The sequence below is a fragment of the Manacus vitellinus genome, unplaced genomic scaffold, assembly GCF_001715985.3.
Source record: "Manacus vitellinus isolate BGI_N305 unplaced genomic scaffold, ASM171598v3 scaffold_28_pilon, whole genome shotgun sequence".
NCBI classification, from domain to species: domain Eukaryota; kingdom Metazoa; phylum Chordata; class Aves; order Passeriformes; family Pipridae; genus Manacus; species Manacus vitellinus.
The window spans coordinates 4,693,211-4,708,182 of record NW_021940122.1 but is presented as its reverse complement, the minus strand read 5'-3'; the positions used below and the strand labels follow the sequence as shown (position 1 = coordinate 4,708,182).

The window sequence follows — 14,972 nt, the reverse complement described above, 5'->3', positions numbered from 1 at the left end:
GGCAGTAATGTTAGACAGGCTCTTTGAAAGTCCTAAAGAAAAAGTACTGAGTGTTTTAAAGGAAGTTTGCAATGATGTGTAAAATAGTTCCCTGTGTGAAAATCTATATTGATTTTCTTTTCTTTGTTTGTATAGAGATTGTTCACAGAATAGAAAGGCTTTAACATTTTGGCTTCTTATATTCTTAATTAGTCATTTGTGTCATCCCCTCTTACACACATATGTGCTTTGTCTTCTCTGGCTGTTGGCAAAGGGCGGCTACTTTCTACTTTAGCCAGGTCATTTGTAGAGCTATGGATAATGGTGTTGGAGACCCTGCTGCAGCTCTGGTGGTTGTGGGATGTGTGGTGGATATGGCGGGGTAGGGAGGACATGCTTTGGGTGGTGACAAGAGTGGAAAACGAAAAAGGCTGACTGTTGTAGTCCACAATACTATTAATTGCCAGATGTGCCAACCTACAGAAGTGTGTTGGCTTTTGAAAACCAAAGACTTCTACATCATCAGGAGCAGGACATTGCCATCAGAGTCCTTGCAGTTGTTTCCACATGGCTTCATGCTCAGAAAAGTAGATTTAAAAAAAAAAAAAAAAGAAAAACCAAATTTTGTTTTGCTTTGGCAAAGGTTGCCACAAATAATCTGACTGATAAAGTGATGTGAAAACAAGCTCCTCTTGAACACTGCACAAGCTAGTCCCCATTCTTCCAGTGAGATTTTATGAAGTCTTGTGTCGCCAGAGACAAGAGGAAAGTTAGTGGAACAGTTTTCAGTGAAGAATATTGACTTTTCTGCAGCGATAATCATAGAATCATAAAATGGTTTGGATTTGAAGCGATCTTTAGATAACCTAATTCTGACTCCCCTTCCATGGGCAGAGACACATTCCACTAGAGCGGGTTGCTTAAAGCCCCATCGAGCCTGGTCTTGAACATTTTTGGAGATGGAGTATCCACAACTTCTATGGGCAACCTGTGCCAGTGCCTCACCACCCTCATCATAGAGAATTCTTTCTTATATCCAATTCAAATCTACCCTCTCTCAGTTTAAGGCCATTATCCTTTGTCCCATTACTTCATGCCCTTGTAAAAAGTCCATCATCTTTCTTGTCAGGCCTCTTTAAGTGCTGGACAGCTGCTGTAAGGTCTCCCCAAAGCCTCCTGTTCTCTGGACTGAACAACCCCAGCGCTCTCAGCCTGTCTTCATAGGAGAGGTGTTTCAGCCCTCCAAGCATCTTCATTGCCCTCCTCTTGGCTCCCTCCAACGAAGTAGAAAACCACAGGGTCTTGCTGTCCCATCAACAGTCTTGCTTCTTGGCTTTTCTTACAGCACTCTTTGCTCATTGAGGTGCTCTCAGCTTCTCTGGATTTTTCTGCGACAGGCCTTGCTGTTGTGGTGGTGCTTATTTCCCTTTCTCTGTGAAGCAGATGTACTTTTGAGGGGGAAGGAAGCATCCAGCAAGGACCTGGGTGTGATGGTGGTCACCGCATTTGCTGTCATTGCATTCAAGAGAAATCCTGCAGGACAGCCTGGGGGCAGTGGAGGCAGTAGAACCTTGCAGGAATCAGTGCCTATGCCTTTGGGAACAAGGGAGAAAATGGCTCATTGGAGCTCCACTTCCAAGTGGCTGTGTGCAGAGGGACTCACTGAAGCTATTTTTTTTTTATGTGGTTGGGTATAAATGACCCATTTTTACTTCTGCATAGAACATCTACATCATCCCTTCACTTCCTTCCTCTTCTAGTTATGTGTTATGCATAGATTTGTCATTTACACTCCAACTGCATTTTGCATTATTACATTTTAATGATATTTGAAGTTCTTGCATACGTATTTGAGTTCACTGATATAAATGAAAAAAGAGAAATAATCAGCATACTTGGTTTATCTGATGGCATAAAAATGTTCTATCATAACTTTTGCAATTTCTTGGATAAGATCAAGCACAAGATCAAATACTAAGAGAGGGTCCAACTACAGCTGTCTGTCTCAATGGCTCTGAAGTTAGGGTGGTTGAAAGTCAACAGCTGAACTTTGCAGTTTGGCCCCCTTTGTACCTCAGATTAAAAAAAAAAAAACAAACCAAAAACATTTACCCAGCTATACCCCTTAAGCTTTGTGACTCTTGGGTTAGGTTAAAATGAAACCGAGACCTGAGCGGCCCTTGACTGTCACTGGTTTTTTTTTAAATGAACATCTCTCATATTGTCTTTGTTTGAGGATGCTCTGCATGATCTAGAGGGTCTAACCTCCTCATCCTGCATCTCATGCCAACTTACAATCTGTTATAATCTATTAGGAATCTTGAGGCTTGAGGGCAGAATTTTGTGTAGGGATAAAAGATTCTTTCATGTTGGTGCTATGGGATATTTTCTTTTTTAATTCTTTCTCTCATTCTCCGTTTCATGAAAATTCATTAATCTGTGACATTTAAAGACTCTGTCTGAGAGGTGTCTGGAGCAGCGGCCGGCTGCATACATCAATAGTTTCTCAGAGTCTGGCACTCTGTCAATATTTGGGGGCCTCAGTAACAGCACTTAAATGCACTGCCTGCCAGCCGTCACGCTCTTAGCATGTCTGTAAGAGTCTGAATGAGCGGATATTAGCACGTCGGGTCCTTTCACAACTGGCAACACTTTAGAGACAAACTGCTTGGTAGGTATCTCTCCTCTTCCCTCCCCTCCTGTTTTCTGGCATGTCTTCTTTGTTTGTCTGATGTGATTTATGTATTTACACACAAATATGCATCCTGTGAGGAGGCATCATAAATCCTGAGGCTAGAGGTGGTATTATGGCATAATCTATATAACAATGGAAATGGGCTGAAGCTGGATTTGGACCCAGAACCAGATTAAGCTTGGGTTGACTTCTGGGCCAGTTGAGTCAGGAACAGAGTTTTGTTTGGATTTCATGGTGCCAAAATCTTTTGAGTTCAGTTCCAAATAATGAGAATCTTGGACATAAATTTTGCAGGAAGTGCTACTGTGGCAGTATTTCAACCAGCTCCAAACCAGAAGTGGAAAACAAGCCATTTCAAGACTTGGGTTGTATTCAAATCAAAACTGTTACAGCAGGTTCAGAATCCAGACCTTCTGTTCCTTTTTTAATCCTATCCCACTGCATAAATTGGATGCACAGCTGAATATTACATGGGATTACCCATGAAACCTCCCTTTTCAAAGAAGAGAAAAGTCAGGGAAGCAAAATACAACTTTTTTGTCATTCCTCTGGTGGAACAGGAAGTATAGTAAAAGACATTTGAATTCACAGACCTTTATTGATATCCTCCTTCCCTCTTTTGTTTGGATGGCCAGACAGCAATCACTGTCTTTTATAATACAGTCACGTTTATTTTCTCTTTACCCATTGTGCTTCACCTCTTTTTTATTATGTTGCTGGATATGGCTCTGAAACCAAGTTGACTAGAGAAGTGAAAGGCCACAGTGTCTGGAAGTTTGCATTGGCTTTGTAGAGCTGAATTGTGGATGGAAATCAAGCCATGAAACTCTGTCTGAATCTTTCAGTTTCTAAGTCTCTTTAGAATATTAATTTTTTCAACCTATTTCATACCAAAAGGAGATGAAGGGATGGGTGCAGAATAAGCCCCCCCCCCCTTATGAACATTTTCCTGACTGAATTTTGGGAACAAATTCTTAGAAGAATAAATCTGAACTCAGAAGCTATCTGAAACCACTTCCATGTAATTCCTGCTTCACAAGTCCAGTAACATCAGCCAGTGCCCCTCAGCTGTGACCTCCAGTACATCCTTCAGTGCTAGCTTGAGCTAACAAATTCTTCATCCTTTTACGATAATGTTCAGAAACCTTTTTTTTCAACAAACTTCCAAATTTCCCCTGGTAACACCTGCAAAAATTTGGCATGATAACAAAATAGACCAAATTATTCTGTTCTAGCTACCTTGCAAGAGTAAGTTGGCAACAAAAGTAGCTAACTACCCCTTCTCAGTCATTTCTTTGCTTGTTTTAGCACTCTCTTATCTGCTGCCTTTATCTTCATGTTCCCCTTACTCCAACTACAGCTGCATCTGATCTCCATTTTCCTGTTTGTGTTGCAGAGCACCTGCAGTTATACAGTATTTTGTCACCTGTTGGGAAAAAAAAACGAAAACCCCATGAAAGTTTACAAATGTCTCTGCAGAGGCAGCAAGTAACAAGGGATGCATTTATCCCTGCTTCAGGCCAAACAGCAATGGGAAAATAAACAGGCTCAAGGCTTCTGTGAATATTGGAAATGCATCTGGCTAGATGGCAGCAATGGCCAATAAGTACAGTCAATCGACAGGGAGGATGATTTATTTTTAATGATAATAATTGCTCCTTTAGCACAGCGCGGGGGATGCAAACACAGAGGGGAATGGCCACCTGCAAATGCTGCCCTTGGACAGAATGTGGTCACCTTGGCATCGACTGACACAGTCTGTACATCTGTCACAGTCCCCTCACAGGACATGGGGGCTGAGGCACAGCCACGGGGGCTGCGAAATACTGGTGGAGTCTCCCAGAGCTGAGCAGCAGCCCCAGGGATGGAGAAAAGTAGCATGAGGTTAAAGCTCTGGGGGACTCTGGGATACCTGGAGCACCCAGCATCATGCCTGTACAGTAGGAATAACCACCCTGTATTCTCCACAGTTCCTTCTTTCTCAGTCTGTACTTTGCACTGCCTTTTACGGTCTCAGCCAAGTAACACAGGAGCTTACAGTAACCCACGCACCTTTTGTACCCGGGGAGTACATCTCAAGACATAATGGGGCACATTTGCAACTCTGTCCCCAGTGTTTTAAAAACGTGACTGTCAGTGACAGCCATGTGTGCTCTGAGAAACCTCCCCACCCCCAGCCCTAAGCGCTGCACATGAAAGTTGAAGAGTTGGTAGTGTTGCAGTCGGTTTTGTTTCTGTGTTGTTTACCTTCTAATGAGCTCTAAAGTTGTCTTTCAACTAGGTAAGTTGGCCTTGTGAGATGCTAGGGGTCTTCAAAGTAGAGGCAGGCAGAGCTCTTCCCTGCAATCCCATAGGCTGTTTCCACCTCTCTGCAGACGCTGAACTGGCATTTCCCGTTCCTACTATTGTGTGACAATTGCGTGACAATTGTGTGCCTAAAAGCCCAGCACAGAGAATTTAGAGGTTGCCTGTGAGGCTTTCCACTAATCAGCTCTTTCAATCCAGCTAGCTTCCCTTCCCTGGAGGAAGGAGAGGATTTGTCCCCAAATCATGGGGGTACAAAAGTACTGAGGGGATCTCGGGTTTCAGGTTTCATTCAGTACATGTCCCTGTTGGTTCCTGGTAGCTGTAAACGAGATGCTTTCTTTGAGGGCTGAAATTGATGAAGGAAGAAAAATCCAGACTTGCTGTCCGTTCATATTTTACGTTTATTAAGAAGTAATTAATTAAAAAGAAAGATGATGTTCCCATGATGGGCTGCTAAATATATGCAAGTGAAACTATTGGCATTAAAAAGAGATTTGACTGCAGTTGAGGAGTTATTTATATTATAGTAAATCATATAGGCCCCAGTTGAGATGAGCAATCTGTTGTTTTAGGCAATGTACAGACATGCTGTAGGAGGTGCATCTCACCCCAGCGAGCTCAGAGACTGCAGAGACAAAGTGTGGACAGAGAGACAACCATAAAGAAATTAAATAATAACTCACCTTGGACACAAAGACAGGGGCTGAACCAAGAAGAGAATACAGATCCCCTGCCTCCCTGCTCTTCTTTCAGTAAGTCAGGATCCAGTCAACTCACAGTTCAGCCCTTAGATTTAAATCTGGGTAAAATTGTTAAGTTAAATATTTTATTTGCTGAAAGCTGCTTGCCTCAGATATGGGTTAGCCAGAATTATATAAAAAAAATAAACTGAGAAAAAAATTAAAAGTTTTGGAAAGCCAAAAGGTTTTGTTTTGATATTTCTAAGCAAGGTTTCTGGCTTTGTTTTGAAACTAAGTCAATTTTAATGGAAATGTATCAAACACAAACAAGAAAACTAGTCCATTTTGTTAAACACATAGGTGATTTTTGTTCGGGGCTTTTTTCCTTTCCATGTTCTCAGTTTGGTCAGCTAGCCAAATAAATCAGTTATTTGCATGACTGTAATTCTAATTAAAATGTTGGGCCCTGGGGACTTGGGCTATATATTTCAATACAGTACATATTTATAATAACAAGTACCCTGCCTAGAACTCCATATATAATAATAGCAAGCAGTCCAGTGCACTGGGGAGATGAGGGCACTGGGGAAGACCCACTGCCTTTTAGCTTTTCAGATTTTTATTATAAGTTGATAGTTGTATTTTGGAGGGTATTGCTTACAAGATAAAATTTACATTTATTTGAGCAACTCACAAAGGTGGTTCACTGCAAAGCTGTCATTAGAGGGAAATAATGCAAAAGAAGGAATAAAAGATACATTCTCAGCAGAGTCAGACATGTGGATACTTTGAAAGATCCTTGTCACCACAGGAAAAATACTGTCTTTTCACTCTACCATGACCTCCCAGAATCCTAAAAACCAAGCAGTTAAGTACAGGGGTTGTTCATAAAGTGCTGTGACTGTTCTGCTATATTTTTGTCTGTTTCTAGTGTTTCTACCTTGCAAAGAGTTTAGTCATTTCTTTGTGATCATTCCTGTCTAGAAGCAGTTTCCTCTTGTTCCAGTTCAAAACCACAGAGCCCATTTTCCCCAAGGGGGGAACTCTGGTATCAGGGTTGTCCTGATGTGCTTTTTGCTTGTTTACGTATTGCCTCTCTAACGCAGGTAGCTGGTAGGAACTGAAGGAGTCACTCTTAAGTTTGGCTGTATGTTACTCTTCTTCTTCTTGTTATAACTGATATGATTAAATGTTTTCTCCATTTACGTGTATCCATGAGCAATAAACACATGATGTTACTCAACCTTATAACCGTGTTAGAGATGCACTGATAGGACAGGGTGAGATGTTTTCCTCCCAGCACGATCAGTGTGGTATTCGTTCTGCTCCATTGTTGCAGAAGAGCCCCATAGCCTGAGCTCTGTTACGCAGGGCACTCTACCACTCTCTCTGCAGTGCCTCAGCCTGTGATTTGGCAATTGTGACTCTTCCTTCAGTTGATGTTCTCTGTAGTGTGCAGAGCCAGTGCTTGTTTTGGCACTGCCCCAGTCCCAGTTGAAGGGCTTTGGTGTACATCTCATACAATCTTTATGTAATGAAACAGACTTCTTCCTATGAACCTCTAGTTGGTTGGTGGAAGATGCCTATAGGATTGCTAGGCCTTGACTGCCAAGTCCTTGAAGACTAGGACCAGGCTTTCTAGTGGAGAATTCTTCAGTGTTCACTTCCCTTGACTGAAGCATTGTAACTGTAGAAAAACACCACTGCCATTCTTAAACTAATAGTCTAGCTGCAGAATGAAAACCAAATAGGGAACATATAAGAAATAAGACTTGACCAAGCCCTCTCTGACTCTCTTTGATGAGGTTGGGTTTGTGCACACTTCCAGAAATTTCTTTTGACATCTGTGAGGGCCTCCTATCACTTTGTCCTTACCTCCAGAAGTCTGGGGCATTGCTGGACAAAGTGAGGGTCTTCTCCAAGCTGTCAGATTTCTTTCTCCATTGTCTCACAGCTACCCCATTTAATACTATCTGATGGTGAGTAAGGCACTTGAACAGGTTGCCCAGAGAGGTGGTAGATGCCCCATCCCTGGAAACAAGATCAGGTTGGGTGGGGCTCTGAGAAAGCTGATCTTGTTGAAGATGTCCCTGCTCATTGCAGGAAGGTTGGGCTGGGTGACCTTTAAAAGTACCTTCCAACCCTTCTATGATTCTTATTCTTTGGTAAGTACCATGGGATTGAAGATAAGTGAAAATGTGATAGAAAACAAAGTAGATAAGATGGGTGGAACTGGAGACTTGACTAGGGGAGCTGAGAGTATGCTGTGATATGTAGGAGGATGGGCAAACATTTTTACTGAGTGCATATAATAGAATCATGCATGTAGGGAGGTGCCTTCATTAGTCTTTATTTGTTCAGGAATTCTGCTGTTAGATTTCAGCAGTCCTAGTACTCAACCCTAATATTCCCATGGGATTATTTGATACCTGTGACACTTGCAGCCCCATCAAGAAACAGGGGTCCTCCTGCTGTTGCTGCCAGTGCCCTGGGGAAATTTTTACTTCTGGTTGTTGCTGTTTTCTTTGTGCACTTACTGCTACTGTACCAAGCAAAGGTTTGTCTAGACCAGAGCTCAGGGTTAATTATTATCCTCATAATCCATTTCCTTCTGCCAACAGCAGTGACTTATGTGGCTAAGTCAGAAGGGAATGCTCTCATCATGGGCAGCCTCTTTTCTATGATCTTCATTAAGCTTTGGACCATTAACTCAAGATGCGTGATTATTTTGTTTGTTCGAACAGCAAGACGAGCAGAGTCTCCTCTGAGTGTTTCTTTCAAGCAAACCAGCATGACTGAAAACTGGGAGCTTGCCAGAAAATGTTACGTGAAATAGTAGTGGCAGGTTCATCTTAGTGTGGGCGGAGAGAGAGCGATGTACCCTCTATTTTACTACTTCAAACATGCAGTGTCCATATGTCATAGTTGAGTTGGTTTATGGATGGAGTATAAAGGATAATACTTCATCTACTCCATGCAAACACTGTGTGAGTGCTGTAGAATATGTAGTCTCATGGATGTGAGTATCAGCTGTTGTTGCAGTCCAAACACACGGCATCAATATTCAGTATGCTATAGACAGTACTGTTTTTCTCCTTTATATTTAGTGTTAGTACACAGAGCCAAATACTAAAAGGGGGGTGGGTGGGTCACATGATTAAATTAATACCATTAATTATTTAGAAACAATCAAAGGAAATACAAGACATCTGGCTTTAAGCCCAAACAACTCATGGCACTGCTGTTGCCTTGTAACCTCATCAGCTCTTAGTCCAGTCATCTCTCTTCTTTCATTATGAACGCAGGAGATGCTCCCCACCACCACCCCCCCCCCCCCCCTCTTTCCTGCCTTATTTCTGGCAGCTTGGAACATAGATCACAAGACTGGACTATCTAGTTGTCTGGTTTTGTGTGTATAAACTCTGATTAGTCGTACAATGAAAAGGCATTCCCCCCCCACAGCACCATGCTGTACAATAGTGTTTGATTAGCAGTGTGTTGCAGCCATAGGTCATATTTTTCTCCTCATCTTGATATTGGAAATTAGCTGCTGCAGGAGGGACAAACACTGTTGTTACTGCATGCTGAAAATCATTAAACACACGTTACAGTAGGTTGTATGCAATATACAGTGAGAGAGGATTCCTACCCCAAGGCATGGAGAGTCTACATAGGCAGAAAAGCTGGAGGAGAATTAACATCGCGGAGAATGGATGCGCTGTGCCCATGATTTTCCAAGAGGACTGTGGCAGACCCAGTCCACTGGCCTTGGCTGGTATTTGCCTTCCCCTGGCTGAGGCCAGTGGTCCTATCCTTTGTAACAGTGGCCAGGTGTTTTCCACTGAAATGATTTTTCAGTGAAAATCCTTTTTCTTGAAATGAAAATTTTCTTTGGGAATAAAAGTTTTACCCAAGAAAAGTCAAAATAAATATTTCCCAAATGCTGGTTCTGGAGGATTCTATGCTCTTTTTTCTTTTCCCCCCCTCCTTTTTCTGGGTACTTGATGGAAATTTTCTATTTTGATTATCTGAGAGTTGTATTTTTGTGGAAACATTTTCTCATGGGGAAAAAAGACCCACTTGGCTGGGGATTTTTTCTTCCAACTCAGGAATAGAACATTTTGGGGCCCCTTTCCCTCAAGTGATTGTATGTGCATGATAAGATAGGTCCATTTTTTCTTCAGCTCAGTCTTTCTTAGTATAGATAATTGAATACGATTTAATCATGTGACTCATCTTCTGTAGGCAAATTAGTATACACAATTTTCTGATATGGTTTTACAGTTATTGGGGAAAAACAAAGTTCTTGCTGATCACTGGGATTCCACTTTTCTGCACACTGGTGACTGTGGAGCCATTTTGATTACTAGCAGATGTATTGAAGTCGTTCTCATTACGTCTACATCTGTGGAGAACACTGACTTTCGTTTTCTTGCTTTAATCTGAAAAGCATAGATTCACTGACTGTTCTCTTAGTAGTTACTGAGAGTTGCTTTGAAGAACTCTTATTTTATGAAAAGGCATTGAGAATTATGTCACAGTAAGCATCTCTAGACAGTCTCTACCTACTCTTGACTACTATTTTGAAGATGCACATTGCCAGTTATCTGTGGAAAGTATCAAAGTGTGCTTTCTTGGTTCTGAAAAGCACGCTTTAGACTACTGTTCTCTATTATTTGTAGTATTCCATAGCCTACACTTGTCCTCAGGGAACAGTGGCATCAGTTGAACATATTGGGTGTGATTTTTTGAAGTATGCAGTTACCCACATTCAGTTCCTTCTGTATGCAGTGTGTGTTAACACTACCTTCAACAAAGGCAGAGTTAGGCCTATGCAGAAGACTGTAAAAACCAAAAAATGAAACCCACCTCTTGCACCCTGGGCTATTTGCAGGCAAGAACATATGTTGGGAGTGCTTCTACTGCTTTGCAGGGTGTTTGTTGGAGGGGCTTAGGCTGCTGTCTGAGTAATGGAGTAGTTAATTTTGATGCTATGCTAGGTTTGTTTCTTTAATGTTGCCCTTTAAGTTTATCATATGTTTTCAAAGTATTCTATCTCTTGAAAAGAAATGTAAAAATTATTCTCTGTATCAAATAAACAAACAAACAAAAAAAAACCAAACCCACAACCAACCTCTTAGATTAAGCTGTTCCAAGGTTTTGTTTATTTATTTCCTTATACTAAAGCCAGTATTTTGTATTTTGTTTTTCTCAGACGTAGTCACTAGGTACAGTTTATTATTTATGTAAAACTTACAATTTTATTTTCCTTTTCTTCTCTCCCTTTACTTTTCCCTTTCCTGACATCTCCATTGCATGTTGATGTGAAGAGCAGCAGCGGTTGGCAGTTTTCCTCAACTTTGCAAGAGAGAGAGAGACTCGGTTGGAATGAAACCTTGCTCTCCGTACATCCTGCTTGAGATGCAGCATTGAAAGGTATAATAATCTCATTTTCTGTCTTGAAACCAGAGCTGAAAACCACAAACAGGTAGAAATCTCAGTGCCAAACCACCTGTTGAGTCACAGACGAAAAGCCCTTGGCAATACTGTTCTCACTGTATCCAGTTGGAACAGTTACATGGCTGATTCCCACAGTATCTGTCCGTACCTGCAAGTTTGGTAAAGAGGCTAATTCATTTGAGAGGATTTGGACTGAAATTTAGGTAAAGTTAGCACGGAAAAGAATCTTCTGATATTAGCCTTGCTTTTTGCCTAGAGTAGCATACATCACTGATATAATTTGGTTCAGCATTGAAGATACCAATCCTGAAGTCACACACTGTGCATTATAGAGCAAAATGAGATTTGTTGAAACAGCTTTGTGTGGAGAGTCCAATTTTGCAATAGCATGATATCCTGGAGGTCAGAATTGAGGTGACTGGATGAAACTGTGAAGACAGAAGTTGTTAAATAGCCTGCTAGTAGCATCAATACTTCATCTTTTGAGAGTATTACAATTCAGAAAGTCAATTGAAATCAAGTTAAAATGTTATCCTTGAACTGCTACACATATGCTCCCTGTGACATATGCATTACAAAAACAGCCACTGTGTGTTGATATGGCATTAAAATTTTGGACTCCACCCACAAAAATTAATAACATTCTTGAAATAAGAGTGATGTAGGATGCTGACACATTTAAGCCCATATGTTCCTGGACTTGTGTCCTCCAGTGCATGAAAGAACTAGAAATCCCAGATACTCTATTTTTTATTATTTCCTGTAAAGCCATGCTGGGAAAGTAGGAAAATGTAAGTGATGGCAGGCTGGCAGGCTTTGGACCATGAATAGTTGAGCCATATTTTATATTTTTATGTACTCTTATCTGTTGTATTCCGTTAGCGGTACTAGTTGACTTCCATGGGTTTGTAGACACATAATTTAGAACAGATTTGGGCCACACTATTTATATTCATGCCGATTGCTTCATGTTTGTGAAACAATTATTTCCTGTGGATCTGTAGCATTGTCCAGTGTTGTGAAATGCTTTCATATGTATATATGACTGGTTAAAACATGAAATGTGTTTTGAAGCAACATGACAAAGAACAGTAAAAGCTGCACAGTAACTGAGTATACTTGGCTGTCCATATAATGTCCAATTAATGTGGTTACTGTGCTCTGAAGCCTTTCCAAGGCTGAATAAGACATACTGTGACCTTGTAAAACACAGTTTTTCCCTGAATTTTCTTAAGATTTCCATTACAGATGCTACAATGACATGAGGACACTGTAATCTGTATCTTTAGTAGCAGTAACAATGCAGGGTGTGAAGTATATCCCCAAAATCCGAAGGTGTGAATTCTAACCCATCCGCAAGCTGTGTGTGAGAATTCTATACAGTAAAACCTAATTCTGTGCTGAAGAGGAACACTGTGAACACCCAGAGTAAAACAGAGGATGTTCTGTTCTCTACTGCACTATCTTGAGCCAAACTTGGGATCTAAAAGCCAAGCGAGGTTCTTTCATCACCAGTCATGAAGATGCTGTAAGTCAGATTGTCCCCTCAGGCTATATTTTGACAATGTAGTAAATTGAGCTTTGGGAACTTTCTACCAGATCGAGAACTCTGTCACCTCAAAATGCAAAGCACGGATCCATTATAAATTCTCTGATGCAGTTTTTTAAATATATTTTGATGTGTTGACTTTTACCGGCAAGCTCCATGCCTTATCTGATACCTTTTGTTCCCTGCTGCTAATGTTAACACATATAAGGGCTGGCAGAAATGTGATCTCATGCCCTCACATGATCCAGGTGAGGTCTGTACTGTGAGGTTATCTGTTAGTGCAGTCTCTTAAAGTTTCAATGTTTAGGCACCATCAACTCAGTTACTCCTCTGCATTTTGTTGTCTTCCTATTCTTCACTTAGTACTGGAAGGTGGCACAGGCATCAGGAAGTACAAAATTTGATTTATGTTGCAAGTGGGATCAGAAAATGTCTTTGATTTTGTATATGTGTGTCAACACTTCCAATTTGGTGAACTGTGTAGAAAAGAGTGAAAAAAGCTAAGTCTTGTTTCTTGCACGGAGTGAAGACAGGGTGCTACAGGAAAACTACATGGGCAAGTTCTTTTTTGCCTGAACTCTAGAGAGGCTAATGAAAAGGCAAACCTTCAGAGTTTTGATTTGAGGATGAATTTGGCCAGTACTAAAACTCATCTAAAATTCTTATTGTTTTCTTTTGCCTTCCTCTCCTTTGCTTTTCTGTTTTGTGTGATGAATATATCATGTCCACATTTCGTGACTGGAGCTTTGTGCTTTAAAAGCCACATTGTCACAATGACTGTCTTTACTAAATTATATTTCAGAATTTTTCCAGGGAGTTTGTAGTTTGGAAAGCTGCTTGCAAAAGCTTCAATTTCAGAAATGTTCTGTACTTGAACGCATATGGTTTCCTTGACCTTGATGGGACAAGATGATTCTCGATCTGATTATCTTGGTCTCTGGAAGGAAGAATAGGGGAAGAGGAGGGAAGAACTTTATAGTGAGATTGTTGACACTGCTGTGTTTAAAATGTATTGTTTCCTGGAGTCTTGAGAAGTTTTCGATTTGTTTTCCTTCCCTCTCTGACCTAATTAATTTTCAGGGATATCCCCAGGGATGTAATTTATAAGACAAATGAATTACATTAAAAGTTGCTGTCATGGTATAAACCCCCTTGTTTAAGGTAAATTTAATATGTTTCTGTATTCTTTCCATCTATAAATAGTGATCTACCAATGATGGTCTTTTTTCTTTATTTTTCACAAAATTTTAGATGTGTAGTATCTTATTGTCAGTATTGAATATACTAAAAAAACGGACATTTGGAAGGAGAAATAATACTATAATTCGTCTGTGACTAGCAAAAACCTTCTGAAGTAGCATGACCTGAAAGGTAGGGCTTTTTCCTTTAACTTTTTTGTCTTTAAAAATAGATTTATGTAGAAAAGAGTCAAATAATAACTAGTATACAAGTTAACTCATAATTTTCAGCTTACTGTGAGATAAAAACATTTGCCCTCAAGAAAGGAGTTTTAGGAAGGAAAAGCACATACCACTTTCACTGTTCTGTTCAGGACTGTCCCAACTGCAGTGTTTGTATTTGTGAAGCTGTTTAACCTTTTGAAGCCCAGGGGTCTTTGTGCTGTCTTTTCATGCAACCTTTTTTTAATATCCATACAACCTACTGACTTCACTGAGATAACAGACACATGAAAACATTTACCTTGGGCTTCCAAGACTGTGCATTCTTTTCTGAAGGATTGAGGAGATACAAGGGATAATTGCTGTTCCTGGTAAAAGCTGTGGGCGTTTCGAGAGGAGGAGCAAGTCTGATGTAAATTCATGCCAAAATACAAATTTGGAATTTATTTGGGTCCCAAAATTTTCCATTAGCATTGCAGCTAGGTTCTTATTTGTAAAGTTGGATAGTGGCACTGTCTTTCCTTTTCCATAGAGAATGAAATGCAGAAAATAGCTTAAATGGGGATAAAACAAAGTACGGTGCATCTTTAACAATTTTTGATTAGATGGAATAATCCAAGGAAGAGAACTTCTTCTGTAAGAACGTGCTAAACATAACAAAACATCCCAACATTAGCTCAGCAGAATATCCAAGCCAGTGTTTAAAGTTCATCTTGTGCTCCAGGGCAGCACTGACATGGAGTGCCTGTGCCCTGGCACGGACTTCTGTGGCCAGGTCCCAGCAGCCAGGTCCCAGCAGCTCACTCACACCCTGAGCAGGATTTGGGGAGGATCTTCTAGTAAGTGTGAGGCACTGCTGAGCTGGGAAGTTTGCCTCAGGAGATGACAGCAGGGAAAGGGTG

At 40.8% G+C, this 14,972-nt stretch overlaps 1 protein-coding gene across 7 annotated transcripts in view; it reads left to right on the top strand.

The window, feature by feature from the left end:
- The window catches only part of ZBTB20 (zinc finger and BTB domain containing 20), a 449,521-nt gene that overhangs the window by 276,967 nt on the left and 157,582 nt on the right, over positions 1 to 14,972 (top strand). For 5 of the 7 annotated variants that reach the window (XM_018074633.2, XM_018074632.2, XM_018074635.2 and 2 more), the window contains one exon: positions 10,992 to 11,097. The gene's annotated coding sequence lies outside the window, so the exon portion shown is untranslated. Of the gene's footprint in view, positions 1 to 5,518; positions 5,734 to 10,991; positions 11,098 to 14,972 lie in introns of those variants that run through there. The other 2 variants (XM_018074638.2, XM_018074636.2) reach the window with 2 other exon arrangements.